Here is a 13,173-nt window from a genome sequence, read left to right as displayed (position 1 = left end):
AAAAAATCTTATTTCCAAAAAATATATAATAATTTTACACAGAATTCTCTAGAAATTTAATGTCTTTTTATTTTAGCTACACTGATTATTATTTCATGCTTATAGCTACACGTTGACCCTCTTGCTTTGCCTAGGACATGTGAACTGCTCTCATTTGTCATTCACAGCCCTGAGAAACATGAACAACAATGTAACTTTAGATATTTATCATGGTTCAATGGACATGATGTATGTATTTTGACATGTTTATGCATAAGCTTATACATATACATTTGCATAAGTGTGTCTATTACTTGCCTACCACCATATCTACTATATTTATGTACACTAAATATAACAATCTGTTCAGCATACACAGGAGCACATTATGAGATTCACCATTCTCAATAAAAACAAAGATAATCAGATTTTTGAAGTTTGATTCAAGGTTTAATTTGGTTATACATTAGATGAGCATTCCCTTTATTATTCCTATTTATTTTGTACACATTTCAAAGTAACTTCTGGGAATCAGGCTTTCTCTATTTCCTATCCTCACTTTGCAAATTAATATAAGGTTAATAAAGATGTTCACAAAATGCCAATCCTAATTATTTAGTTATCAGCCCTGATGATTTCCTTGGGGGAATCAAGCTAACTATTTTTTTTCTTTATTTTTTCATTAAATACTAATATATTTTTTCTAAACTCCAAATTGTATTTTTAACATCTAATACTTTATTTGGTCTTTCAAAAGATTTGGAAATTTTGTTTAGAGTTTAATGATTATTGTTTTAAGATAGCCTCAATATTTAAGTAAGAAGCATAATGATATATGAATCTTAGGATAAACTATAACCTGTACGATTTTAACATTTTAAGGTAAAGAAACATTAAATACTAATTTTTATGTGTAAAGTCTCCATAAAGAAAACATTATTTTAATTTGTAAGCAATATTCTTTGTTGTACCTTTTCAAAATAATATAAATGCTTCTTAACTAAGAGTACTAGTCAAAATTATATTGATTAAACTGAATAATTCAAGCTATGACTTGAAGAGCAAATTCTTTCTTCAAATATATAAATATAATATATTAATTCATTCTTTTGCCAGAAAAATAACAAATTGCAAAAAAAAATGTTCAAAACAAGAAGAATCTTTTGATTTCAATAAACATTATATTTAAAAGGAACTATATTTTCATAACATCACAATAAATAATTTAATTGCAAATTTAATCTCTGACTTTTCTAAAAATGTTCAAAAACAACTATCATGATAAAAATAAAGGTATTATTTTGTAATAATATAATGCCATTGTATTAGTCCATTTTCACAGTTCTCTAAAGAAATACTCAAAATTGGATAATTTATAAAGGAAACAGGCTTAACTGACTCACAGTTCCACATGGCTGAGGAGGCCTCAGGAAGCCTACAATCGTGGTGGAAGGGGAAGCAGGCACTTCTTATGTGGTGGCAATTGAGAGAGCATGTGTCAATGCAGGAAAACCTATCATTTACAAAAGCATCAGATCTCGTGAGAATTCAGTCACTATCATGAGAAAAGCATGGGGGAAATCACCCCCATAATACAAACAATTTCCTCCCACCACAAGTGGAGATTACAAGTCTCTCCCTCAACACATGGGGATTATAATTTGACATGAGATTTGGGTAGGGATACAGAGCCAAGCCATTTCAGACATGATTGAAACTCTTAATCTTATAACTAGGATATGTCTCTTATACTGTACTACAAACAATATGAATTAGAAGTTTGAAAATAATTTCATTGGTTCCTATACCTAAACTGTATACCAAATTCATACCAAAATTTTAACAATGTTTGTCAAAATGTTGGTTGAAACTATAGATGAGGGAATTTGAAGATATTGTTATAAATACAATTTTAATTAGGTATTTGCATAAATAATCCTTTTTTGAGAGTTAAATGTTTTTCCTCTATCAACTTGTGTTTATTAAACACTTCAGAAACTTACTGGTTATGTATTGTGGCTGATGCCTGTAATGCTAGCAGTTTGGAGGCCTAGGCAAGTGGATCACTTGAGGTCAGGGGTTCAAAACCAGCTTGGCCAACATGGCAAAACCTTTCTCTACAAAAAACAGCCTGGTGTGGTGGTGCAAGCCTGTATTCCCAGATACTCAGGATGCTGAGGAAGTATAATCACTTAAAGCCAAGAAGCAGAGGTTGCAGTGAGCCAAGATCACACCACTGCACTCCACGCTGGATGACAGAGCAAGCCTCTGTCCCAAAAAACAAACAAACAAAAAAAGCCAACTACTTTTTTGTGTGTACAATGACCATTCTTCTGTCATAAATAAAGAAGTAAAAAGTTTGGTGACCAAATGTGCTTTGTTTTGTTTGTATCACTGAGAGTTGTGCTCTATTATAAGAACTGTTTACCCCTAAAATATCTGCTTAAAATTTTGTGGAGCTAGTCTCAAAGATAAATTTTATAGAATATAGTTCACTATAACTTTGTACAATTTTGGTGAACCATATTTATTTGTGACCTTCAATAATATGGTAATTTATTTAAATATGCTTTACTAATTAAGAATATTTAAAATAAGAGTGCACTTAAATTACTATTACCAATTATCTATATAAGAAATTATTGAAATGATCAATTACCATAATCAACAATCATTACTGAAATAAGATAATAAGCATCTTCCAAATACCGACTGAATACATTTTTTAAATGTTTTTCCTAGAGGATTTAAATTTGTTCCCTAAGCTCTTTCCATTAGAAGACTGATGGATCAAAATGTCTATACCATAACACAAACCAAATAATGTCAATAATATTTTTCATGTAAAAATGGTAAGTATGTAAGAAAGAAGTGTATATATTTTATATTTCAAGTATGAGTTGTATTATATTTTTGCTTGGATAATAGAAATGAAAAGAATGTGAAGGAATCCTGGTCCCATACCTTCACTTAAGGTTGTTCAAATAGAAGCAGATAGTTGGCAATTATTTTAAGCTCTTCAGGGATCCACATTTTATAACCTATATTATTAGTCACTCTGTTACCTGTTTCTTAGTGAATTAAGATGTTTTTTTCTGAATATCAAATGATTCCTTCTCACTTTTAGTTGATCATTTTCTCTTAGTGACTACCATTATAATTATTATAATAAGCTATCTTTCATGTATTCCTAGGTAGGGATTACAGTGCCAATCGTCTTTCTGTTTTCTGAAGTGACCAATGTAGCATTTCTTTTCCTATTTTGTGGGCATTGCTCATTGTGATGGTTAATTTTAGGTGTCAACTTGAGTGGATTAAGGAATACCTAGAAAGCTGGTAAAGAATTATCTGTGGGGTGTGTCTGTGAGTGTGAGACAGGCATAGGAGACAGGCAGGTGAGTCAGTGGACTGAGTGGGGAAGATATGTCCTTAGTGTGGGTGGACACCACCAATTGTCTGGGAGAGAGTATAGAAGAAAAAGGAGGAGGAAAGGCAATTTTGATCTCTCTTTCTCCTGGAGCTGGAAAACCTTCTTCTCCTGCCATAGGACATCGGAACTCTGGGTTCTTTGGCCTTTGGACTCCAGAACTGATACTACTCTTCCCCACTGCAGCCACCCCCACCACTCCCTCAGGCCATTAGCCTCAGTCTGAGAGGTGTAGCATTGGCTTCACTGGTTCTGAGGCCTTGGAATATGGACTGAGCCACACTACCAGCCTCAATGGTTCTCCAGCTTGCAGGCAACATATTGTTGGAGTTCTCAGCCTCCATAATTTTAACGGCCAATTTCCCTAATAAGTCCCCTCTTTGCTTTCTGTCTATCCATCAGTCCATCCATCCATCAATCTATCTGTCTAATCACATTTGTTCTTTCTCTCTGGAGTACCCTGATTAATATACACATTTACCCAAGTTTGGTTTTGTGTTTTTCCCCCTACATGCTTTAATGAATAAAGTGAGCCAAACTGAATAGCATGTAATTCACAGACAGTACTGCAAACAGAAATCATTCTAGATATCTGAAGCAATGCCACTACTAATAAATAAGGCTTTTTTTACTTCCCAAATTTTGGAAAGAAAGAGAACTCATAGAACATCTTTGGAGAAAACCACCCTATAGCTGCAATCCAGAACTCAGAAAGTCTCACAGTACCCATATTTTCTCCTAATTCATCTCTCATGAGCCTCAATGCAGAGTCTGGAAAAGAGTGTTAGGTGTAATTGCTGCAATTGCTTATCTAGTCTCACCTTTCTACAACATTGCCTGCTCTCATCAGCAGCAGTAAGCAGATGCCCCCGTTTCATTGCCCTCTTCCAAATCTCACATAAGTTCTTATGATGATTAAAACTTAATTTCTGAACAAGGATTATGTCTGCTAATTTGTGAAGATAGAGGCAAAATATGCAAAGATTGGAAAGAGCTTCTCTAGCAAGGTAGAGCAATGATCAAATTGGGCCAAAATGAGAGTGCTTAGGTTCAATAGGAGCTGTGGTTAATAGGTGTTTGCTCTGTGATCTAATGTGCTAAACCACATTAGTGTCTTTGGCTACTATTACTTGATTTAATAAAGCCTTAATGGGCTAAGAAATTTCATATATGAACTAATTGGTTTTCTATATTATGTTGACAATAGTCTTCTATTTGCTAATCATGAATTACCTAATTAATTTATTCCTGAAAATTTGACAGCATACAATTAAAATGTTATTGCAAATTAGTAGAAAATTAGTGGGTTATTTATTGGCATTTGGGGAAAAATAAAATATTTTAGGACAAGTTAAAACAATACTTCAATCACAAATAAAAATTAATTCCAGAAGATAAAAATAAATACTAAGGCATAAGAATAAAATATAAGTAAATATTAATCTTATAGAAATAGATCTTTTGAATATCTTCTCAAAACCAAAAATCATAGAGGAAAACACTTTAATTGATTGCTTTATAAATATTACTTTCATACTGGAAATGAATTAACTTTTGATTGTATTAAAAGACTATCAACAAATTATAAATGAATCTTGGAAATATACATAGAAAGGCTAACTGTACTTTTATATAAATAACTTTTCATATTAATTAGAGAATATTACTCATAAAAGAGAAAAAAGATATAATACAAAAGAAGAAGTGTACAAATATCTTACATAGAACAGTTCAAATCTCTGTAATAACACCTATGCAAGTTTCAAATATGTAGGGATACTTTCATTACTTAATTGAAACACATGTATCATCTGGTGGGTATTAGTGTTGGCAGAAATCAATTTTGTAATTATATGGAATAACTTATAGATGAACATTTCCTTTGAAAGAGAATTTTGAAAGAGATTTTAAAAATTTATCCTAAGTACATATTTGCCAATATATGCAAAAATGTTTCTATCAAGATGTTCATTTTAAGGGAATATTAATTAGAGTGAAAATTTTAAAACAACCTGAATGTTCAAAAAACTGGACTAGTAAAATAAATCAAAGTGCATTCTTACACTATTTTCTTAACATTTTACTTTGGAGAGATACATATGTGTGTATGTATCTATATTTAAATATATTCTTGAAATAGTGTTATTATGCAAGGTTGTAAAGTAGCTTCTCAATAGTGTAAAACAAGTGATATTTTTCTCTGTCTTTTTTACCCTGTGTGGCTCTCTCTCTCTGTTTGGTCAAAACAAAGACTAAAAGACTGTATATCAAAAAGTTAGTGGTGGTTATTTCTGTCTGTTGAACCATTTTCTTCATTTTTCTAGTTTCACTATTGTTTAAACTTTTATTAATTTAAGGGACTTGGATGAATCTGGAAGCCATCATTCTCAGCAAACTGACACAAGGACAGAAAACCAAACACTGCATGTTCTCACTCACAGGTGGGTATTGAACATTGAGAACATGTGGACTCAGGGAGAGGAGCATCACACACTGGGGACAGTTGGGGGGGTAGAGGAGAGACAGTAGGGGGTGGGTAGGATATGAAGGGTGGGGAGAGATAACATGGGGAGAAATACTGGATATAATATACACCTAAAGTAAACTAAAATTTTTTTTTAATTTAATGTATATTTATTTGTTAATTTGTAAAAAATCATTTTCATTTTAATAAAATTTTACTAAGGAATTATTTAGCAGATAATTGAGTAAATTAACCATTGACTTACCTATTCTGAGAAGCAACTAGCAAATAATATCAACAAATCTAAATAAATACAAGTAAGAGCAATTTAAAATAATTAAAAGTAGGAGAAAAAAATAACATATGACAGAAATTACCAAAATGTAACAGAAAATGTTTTATAATAACAAAATGAAAAATACATACATTATATTTCCTTAAGTTGATTCAATATGACGTTAAAAAACTGAGCAACAGTTTTTTTTATAAAAAACTGTATAAACATTAATAAAATATTGTTACATATAAAAGTGATGTATTACATTTATAGGGAATTATTTTTAAAATTTTAAAAAGAAGGATTATATTTCTTCTCAATAGTATAGAAAAAGACATCACTATGCAAACAGTTATATGAACCCTGTTAAAAATCTATATTTTCAACCTGACAAAGTTAGCAAACACAGAAAATATAACATGGTAAATGTCATATTGGAAATAGTGTTTTAGGAAAATTGATTTGGTTGAAAGACAAAAAATAAATTATATCTGGGAGAAGTTAAATGAAGAAACCAACTAAGAGTATCTGAATTAAAACTGAGTTTAATGAAAAAGAGGAATAAAGAAGTCATTTTGAGAAAAAACATAGAACTCAGTAGTAAGACATTGGACTGAATTACGTTAAATAACCCTGGATAAATCATGTATGATCTCCATGATCAGTTACTTCAAATGCAAAATCTGAGTTGCAATGCATTGTTTGTTTTAAAGTTGTGGTTCTCAAAATTCCCAGAAGTAGATCATTCTAAATTAATATAACAACTGTCTTGGTGTGTATGTGATGTGGCAGTAGGGTAGAGTTGAGGGGAGAGACAGAATGATTGAAATTTCCATTCCTAACTTTAGCTGAAATATGTCAATATTGTTTTAAGAAAAATAGTACTCTAAGGTTAATAATCAGAAATATCATCATTGTGACATACATCTTCCCAAGTCTTTTCCTTTATCCAATCTTTAATCTGTTTATTCTGGTGTTTACTCCCATAATTACAAATAATGTTCTTCAAATATCCTTTTATGTTTATCAGTTTCAGGCATTTTTTAAACTGATTTTCTACTATGGTAATAAAAATTAGTTATCTTAATCACTACCACAAAGTTCTTACTTAACTTCTTTCCTCCTCCTATTAAAGTACATCTCAATATTTGATTAAACAAATTTGTAATATTTACCTTATATTGACTATAATTGACTATGTGATACAGAAATATTTGTTTCTTTTTTCTTTGTTATTTTTGATGTTCACAATCTCTTGTTCTCTCTGAATTTTCTATCATTCCTTCTAAGAAAATTGTAAACCTTGGTGAATGTTGCATTAAACATAGTAAACACATTAGGGACTCTGTAAGTATTTTTTATTTTTTAATTTTCTTGAAGACCTTCTTGAGCCCTCTCTCCAATCCTTTGAGCTAGACTAGTTGATTTAATACTACATCTTTTTCTTTCTTGGTTTATATCCTACTTTCGTGGATAACAATCTAAACTTCTGAAGATACATTTTTTGATAATTTATGTTACATACATTTTTTGATAATATATTTCAGAAAATATATTTATTTAAGCCACACTTTTAATTGATTATTTACATGTGTTTAGATATCTAAGTTAAAAAATGTTTTCCCTCCAAAATAGGCATGAATCTATATTGTCTTCTAGCTTCCAATGCTGCTGTTCTGATTTTTGATCCCTATATTTGAACTGTTCTATTTTCTCTGAAAGTTATGGCTTTTTATGTCTGTAGAACTTTGAAAATTTTTTGAAAAAATATCATGGGGTAGGTAATAGTGCAAGACTTCAGAGACACTTGACCAACACTTTTAGTCAGAAAACCAATGTCTTAAAATTAAAAAAATTAATTGACTTCTAATATTTTTCCTTCTTTTATTTTGTTGTTCGGATTTTCTATTTTTTTTTTTTTATTATCTGGCTATTGATATTCTTTTTTAAAAAAATACTTTAAGTTCTGGGATACACGTGAAGAACATGCAGGTTTGTTACATAGGGATATACTTGCCATGGTGGTTTGCCGTACTCATCAACCCATTATTTACATTAGGTATTTCTCTTAATGCTATCCCTCCTGTATCTCCCTGCATCCCTGATAGACCCTAGTATGTGATGTTTCCCTCCTGTGTCCGTGTGTTTTCATTGTTCAACTCCCACTTATGAGTGAGAAGATGTGGTGTTTGTTTTTCTGTTCCTATGTTAGTTTGCTGAGAATGATGGTTTCTAGCTTCATCCATGTCCCCTGCAAAGGACATAAACCCATTCTTTTTTATGGCTACATGGTATTCCATGGTGTATATGGGCCACATTTTCTTTATCCAATCTACCATTGTTGGGCATTTGGATTGGTTCCAACTCTTTGCTATTGTGAACAGTGCTGCAATGAACATATGTGTGCATGTGTCTTTATAGTAGAATGAGTTATAATCTTTTGGGTATATACCCAGAAATGGGATTGCTGGGTCAAATGGTATTTCTGGTTCTAGATTCTTGAGGAATCACCACACTGTCTTCCACAATGGTTGAACTAATTTGCACTCCCATCAACAGTGTAAAAGCTTTTGTATTTCTCCACATCCTCTGTAGCATCTGTTGTCTCTTAACTTTTTAAAGATCACCATTCTAACTGGCATGTGATGGTATCTCACTGTGGTTTTGATTTGCATTTCTCTAATGACCAGTGATGATGAGCTTTTTTTTTTCCATACGTTTGTTGGCTGCATAAATGTCTTCTTCTGAGAAATGTATGTTCATACCCTTTGCCCACTTTTTGATGGGGATGTTTGTTTTTTCTTGTAAATTTGTTTAAGTTCTTTGTAGATTCTGGACATCAGCTTTTTGTCAGATGGATACATTGCAAAACTTTGCTCCCATTCTGTAGGTTGCCTGTTCACTCTGATGATAGTTTCTTTTGCTGTGCAGAAGCTCTTTAGTTTAATTAGATCCCATATATCAATAACTGATAATGTATTTAATTTTCATCTTCTATTTTGCATTGATTTTATTTTTATGCTAATTTTAATATTTTTTCTGCTAATTTTAATATTTTTCCTGAGCTGTGTCTCCCATTTTTTAGGATGTTCGATGAGACTTGTGAATGGAAGAATTTATTATAGAAAATTCTCTCTGATCATTTTCACTGTGGCTTATAACTTTTAGAATCTGCATGCCTTTCTCTTGGGCCAATTTATTTCATGAGAAAGATTTTCCCCAACTTCCAAATAAAAGTGATAAATCTGGCTGCCAGAATGCTTGAAATGAAGATGGGATATGTAAAGAAAGAAGAATAAAAGACTAGATGATCTTTACATTCTAGCATTCTTTGCATCCAAATATTAAAACTAGGTTAGTGATGTAATAAAGCTACACATAACAGAAATGTGGAAATTATTAAAGTTATTTTAAGAGCAAGAATAAGCTTTTTACTCTTGAATTTGAAATTATGTTGAGAAATCTAAGTGAGTATCAGTCAACTGTAGATAAGCATGGCTGTATGGGTGCTATTTAAACAGGACTTAATTTAAAGTTGAAAGATGCGATGTTTATTATTAAATACTTATCAGTAACTTATGCTGTGTGCAGCCATTTTAACAGCAGATAGTATTACTTTTCAGTACACAAAGATTTCTTAGGAACAAAACAAAAGCAATAAAACAAAGCATATCTGTGCAACTTCTCCTCTTAAATACATGTATAATATTCTGTTAGTCATTAATGGTAGATATTATCTCAAAGTATTATCTTTATATCAAAGCAAAGAAAATACTAGAAAACAAAGTTTAAGACATAGAATTTACTGATAACTTAGTGCAAAATCCGATCTATTTAATCTATTAATACAAAGACGATAGAGTCTTATTTTCACATGCAATGTTTAGTAGAGCCAGAACATCAGGGCAGTGTGCACAGAGGGCATTCTTCCTCAGTGATGAGGATCATCCTCTGCATTTGGCCACTGCTACAGTTTAGATGTTCACTGTGATGCCATCTGTTAAGGTTGATTGTGTAGTGACCTTAGGCAGTCTGAAACCTGTTCAATTGAGCCCATAGATAGCATTCTGGGTGGGAACCAGAAGGACAGATGGTAGGGTTGGAGATGAGGAACTTGTTTGTTACAGCTGATGAAAATCATTCTTCTTGCCAAAGCCATTAAATGCTATATCCTTGGCACAGCATTTCTCAACAAATAGGGTGTCCCACTTGGTGGGTTAGCTGCAGGTGAACTGAAGCAATCAACAGTCCCTGACTATTTAGGTTTGTCTAGCTCTTTACTTTTTCATCCCTAATATCCTAAGATGAAAACAAGGTTCAGCAACAGGCAACAGTTTTTGCTCAGTTATGTAGTTTTAAAAATATACCTATACAATGGGAAGTACAACCAGACTATAACTTGGCAGCTAATTAGAAGTTTAGAAATATCTTTAATTGAATAAAATTAAATAGACAAAAAGCTTCTATAAGGAAACTGACTAAAAAACTCAAATAAATCAATTTGAGATATCCATGTACATGTTTAATGACTTCTCAATTCCAATTGTTTGAGAAAAATGTATTAAAATCATTTTACAGAATATAAAAGTGTATGTGGTTAGACAAGATAATTATTATGAATTGATTTTTGCAACTTGCAAAGTAGAAAGTTTTTCCCACCCACATAGAATTTCATAGTTGATAGCCTGGAAATGCTGTTATCAAAAGTATGAATATCTAAGCTATGTAAACTACAGAATTATTTTAAAGCTCTTTCTTAAGCATAAGATATTTAAAAGTCAAAGTCAACATAAAAAAGTGAATATTACAGAATATAATAACTTTTAGAATTTAAAAGAAAGCATGCAGTTTAAGAATGCCCTTCACCAATCAAATTAATTGTGTCCTGGGAGGTTACACTTAAAGCAAACCTAGCTCCTATGGAATCGGTATAATGTAATTCACAGCCAAGTCCTGTGAATGAAATGTTGGTTTTCTTCAGAATGTTTCTACTTCCTTTGATTATTGTTGACAATGTTACAGAAATAGTCCTGTATATGCTTCTTGTATCTATACATAAATATATTTTCTCTAGAAAATACTCAAGTGGAATTTTATTATAATAAAATAGGTGAATATTTAATACTAATATTTCCATAACTCCCCCTCAAGTGCTTCTACCAATTTAAGCTCATAGAATCTCTATGAGATTACAAAAATGAATACTTTATTAATAAATTTAAAGTTTGTCACGCCTTGGTCAAGAGTGTGATCCAAATATTTTAAAATATTTAATTGTTCTAATTTTTATAATTAATTTTGTAGAGAGGAGGCAGTGCAAAATGGGAGAATAGAAGCCTATACTGTTTGTCCCTTCTGCAGCTACACCAAATTTTAACAACTATCTGCACACAGAAAAGCACCATCACAAGCACCAAAGCTCAGGTAAGCAGTCACAGTACCTGATTTTAACTTTATATTGCTAAAAGAGGCATTGAAGAGGGTGAGAGAGACTGTCTTGAATTGCCACCACCACCCATCCTCCATCCCTGGCAGCAGCCTTGCAATGAGGAGAATCTGTTAATTTGGGGAAGGGAGAGTGCAGCAATTGCAGGACTTTACACTGAATTCAGTGCTGCCCTGTCACAATGGAGAACAAAGCTGGGCTGGACTCAGCCAGTGCCCACACAGGGAGGGGACACTTGGATCAGACCCAGCCAAAGGAAAGCTACCCATACCAGTGGTCAGAACTTGAGTGTTTTTGCAAGTCTCACCGCTACACTTCAAAGAAGTCTGGGGTGCTGGTAAACTTAAAAGACAGTATAGGACACAAGGATTATAATTGCTAGGTAACTTCTAGGGCTGAACTTGGCCCAGAGCTAGAGGACTAGGGTAGCAAGCAACCTAGGTTATCACCTGGTGGGGTGGCTAAGGGAGTGCTTTTGCTATCCTCCCTCAACCCCAGGCAGTGAAGCTCATGGCAACAAAGTGACTCCCTCTTCTTCCTCAGGAGAGGAGAGCAAAGAGTAAAGAAGACTCTATTTTGCATCTGGAATATCAGCTCAACCACAGTAGGATAGGGCACCAGGCAGAGTCATGTGGTCCGCATTCTAGGCTGAAGCTCACAGATGATATTTCTATACTCATCCTGGGCCAAAAGGGATCCCACTGCCTTGAAGGGAAAACCCAGTCTTGGCAGGATTCATGATCTACTGACTAAAGGGTCTTTGGGCCCTGAATAATTAGCAGTATTACACAGGGAATACTCCACTGGGGCAGGGCTCTGAGGTGTGCTGGATTCAGGTGCGACCCAATCCATTCCCAGCTGTGGTGGTTATGGAAAAAAAAAAAAAAAAAAAAAAAAAAACTCCTGTTTGAGTAAAGCAGGAGGAAAAGTAAAGAGGATTTTGTCTTATAGGTTTGGGACTAGCTCAGCCACAGTGAGATTGAACTACAAACTGGCTCTTAGTGTCTCTGAAACTGGGTCTGGCTCTTAGATAGCGTTTCTGAACCTTCTCTGGGCCAGAGGGGTGACCAAGCCCTAAATGGTGAGTCCCAGGCCTACCAGCATTCACCATAAGCTAACTGAACGGCTCTTGGGCTTTAACTAAACATCAGTGGTGGCCTGGCTGAACCCCCCATGGACTGCTGGTGGTGGTGGCCATTGGGAGAGGCTTCTCTACTCTTTTCAAGATAAAAACATGTTTATTGCACTCATAAGTTTCTTCCCCCCCCCCATTTATTTATTTTATTGCATTTTAGGTTTTGGGGTACATGTGAAGAACATGCAAAATTGTTGCATAGGTACACACGTGGCAGTGTGATTTGCTGCCTTCCTCCCCATCGCCTACATCTGGAATTTCTCCCCTTGCCATCTCTCTCCAGCTCCCCACCCCCCACCGTCCCTCCCCTATTTCCCCCCAACTAACCCCAGTGTGTAGTGTTCCCCTCCCTGTGTCCATGTGTTCTCATTGTTCAACACCCGCCTATGAGTGAGAACATGCGGTGTTTGATCTTCTGCTCTTCTGTCAGTTTGCTGAGAATGAT

At 33.6% G+C, this 13,173-nt stretch overlaps 1 long non-coding RNA gene across 2 annotated transcripts in view; it reads left to right on the top strand.

The window, feature by feature from the left end:
• Positions 1-5,790: 5,790 nt before the first annotated feature.
• Positions 5,791-13,173, top strand: part of LOC119472548 — a 53,202-nt gene continuing 45,819 nt past the window's right edge. For both annotated transcript variants that reach the window (XR_005201695.1, XR_005201694.1), the window contains exons 1-2: positions 5,791-5,847; positions 11,452-11,571. This is a non-coding gene — a long non-coding RNA (uncharacterized LOC119472548). The remainder of the gene's footprint in view (positions 5,848-11,451; positions 11,572-13,173) is intronic.

Source organism: Cebus imitator, unplaced genomic scaffold (assembly GCF_001604975.1).
Source record: "Cebus imitator isolate Cc_AM_T3 unplaced genomic scaffold, Cebus_imitator-1.0 Scaffold104, whole genome shotgun sequence".
Classification (NCBI taxonomy): Eukaryota; Metazoa; Chordata; class Mammalia; order Primates; family Cebidae; genus Cebus; species Cebus imitator.
This window is presented reverse-complemented; position numbering and strand designations above follow the sequence as displayed.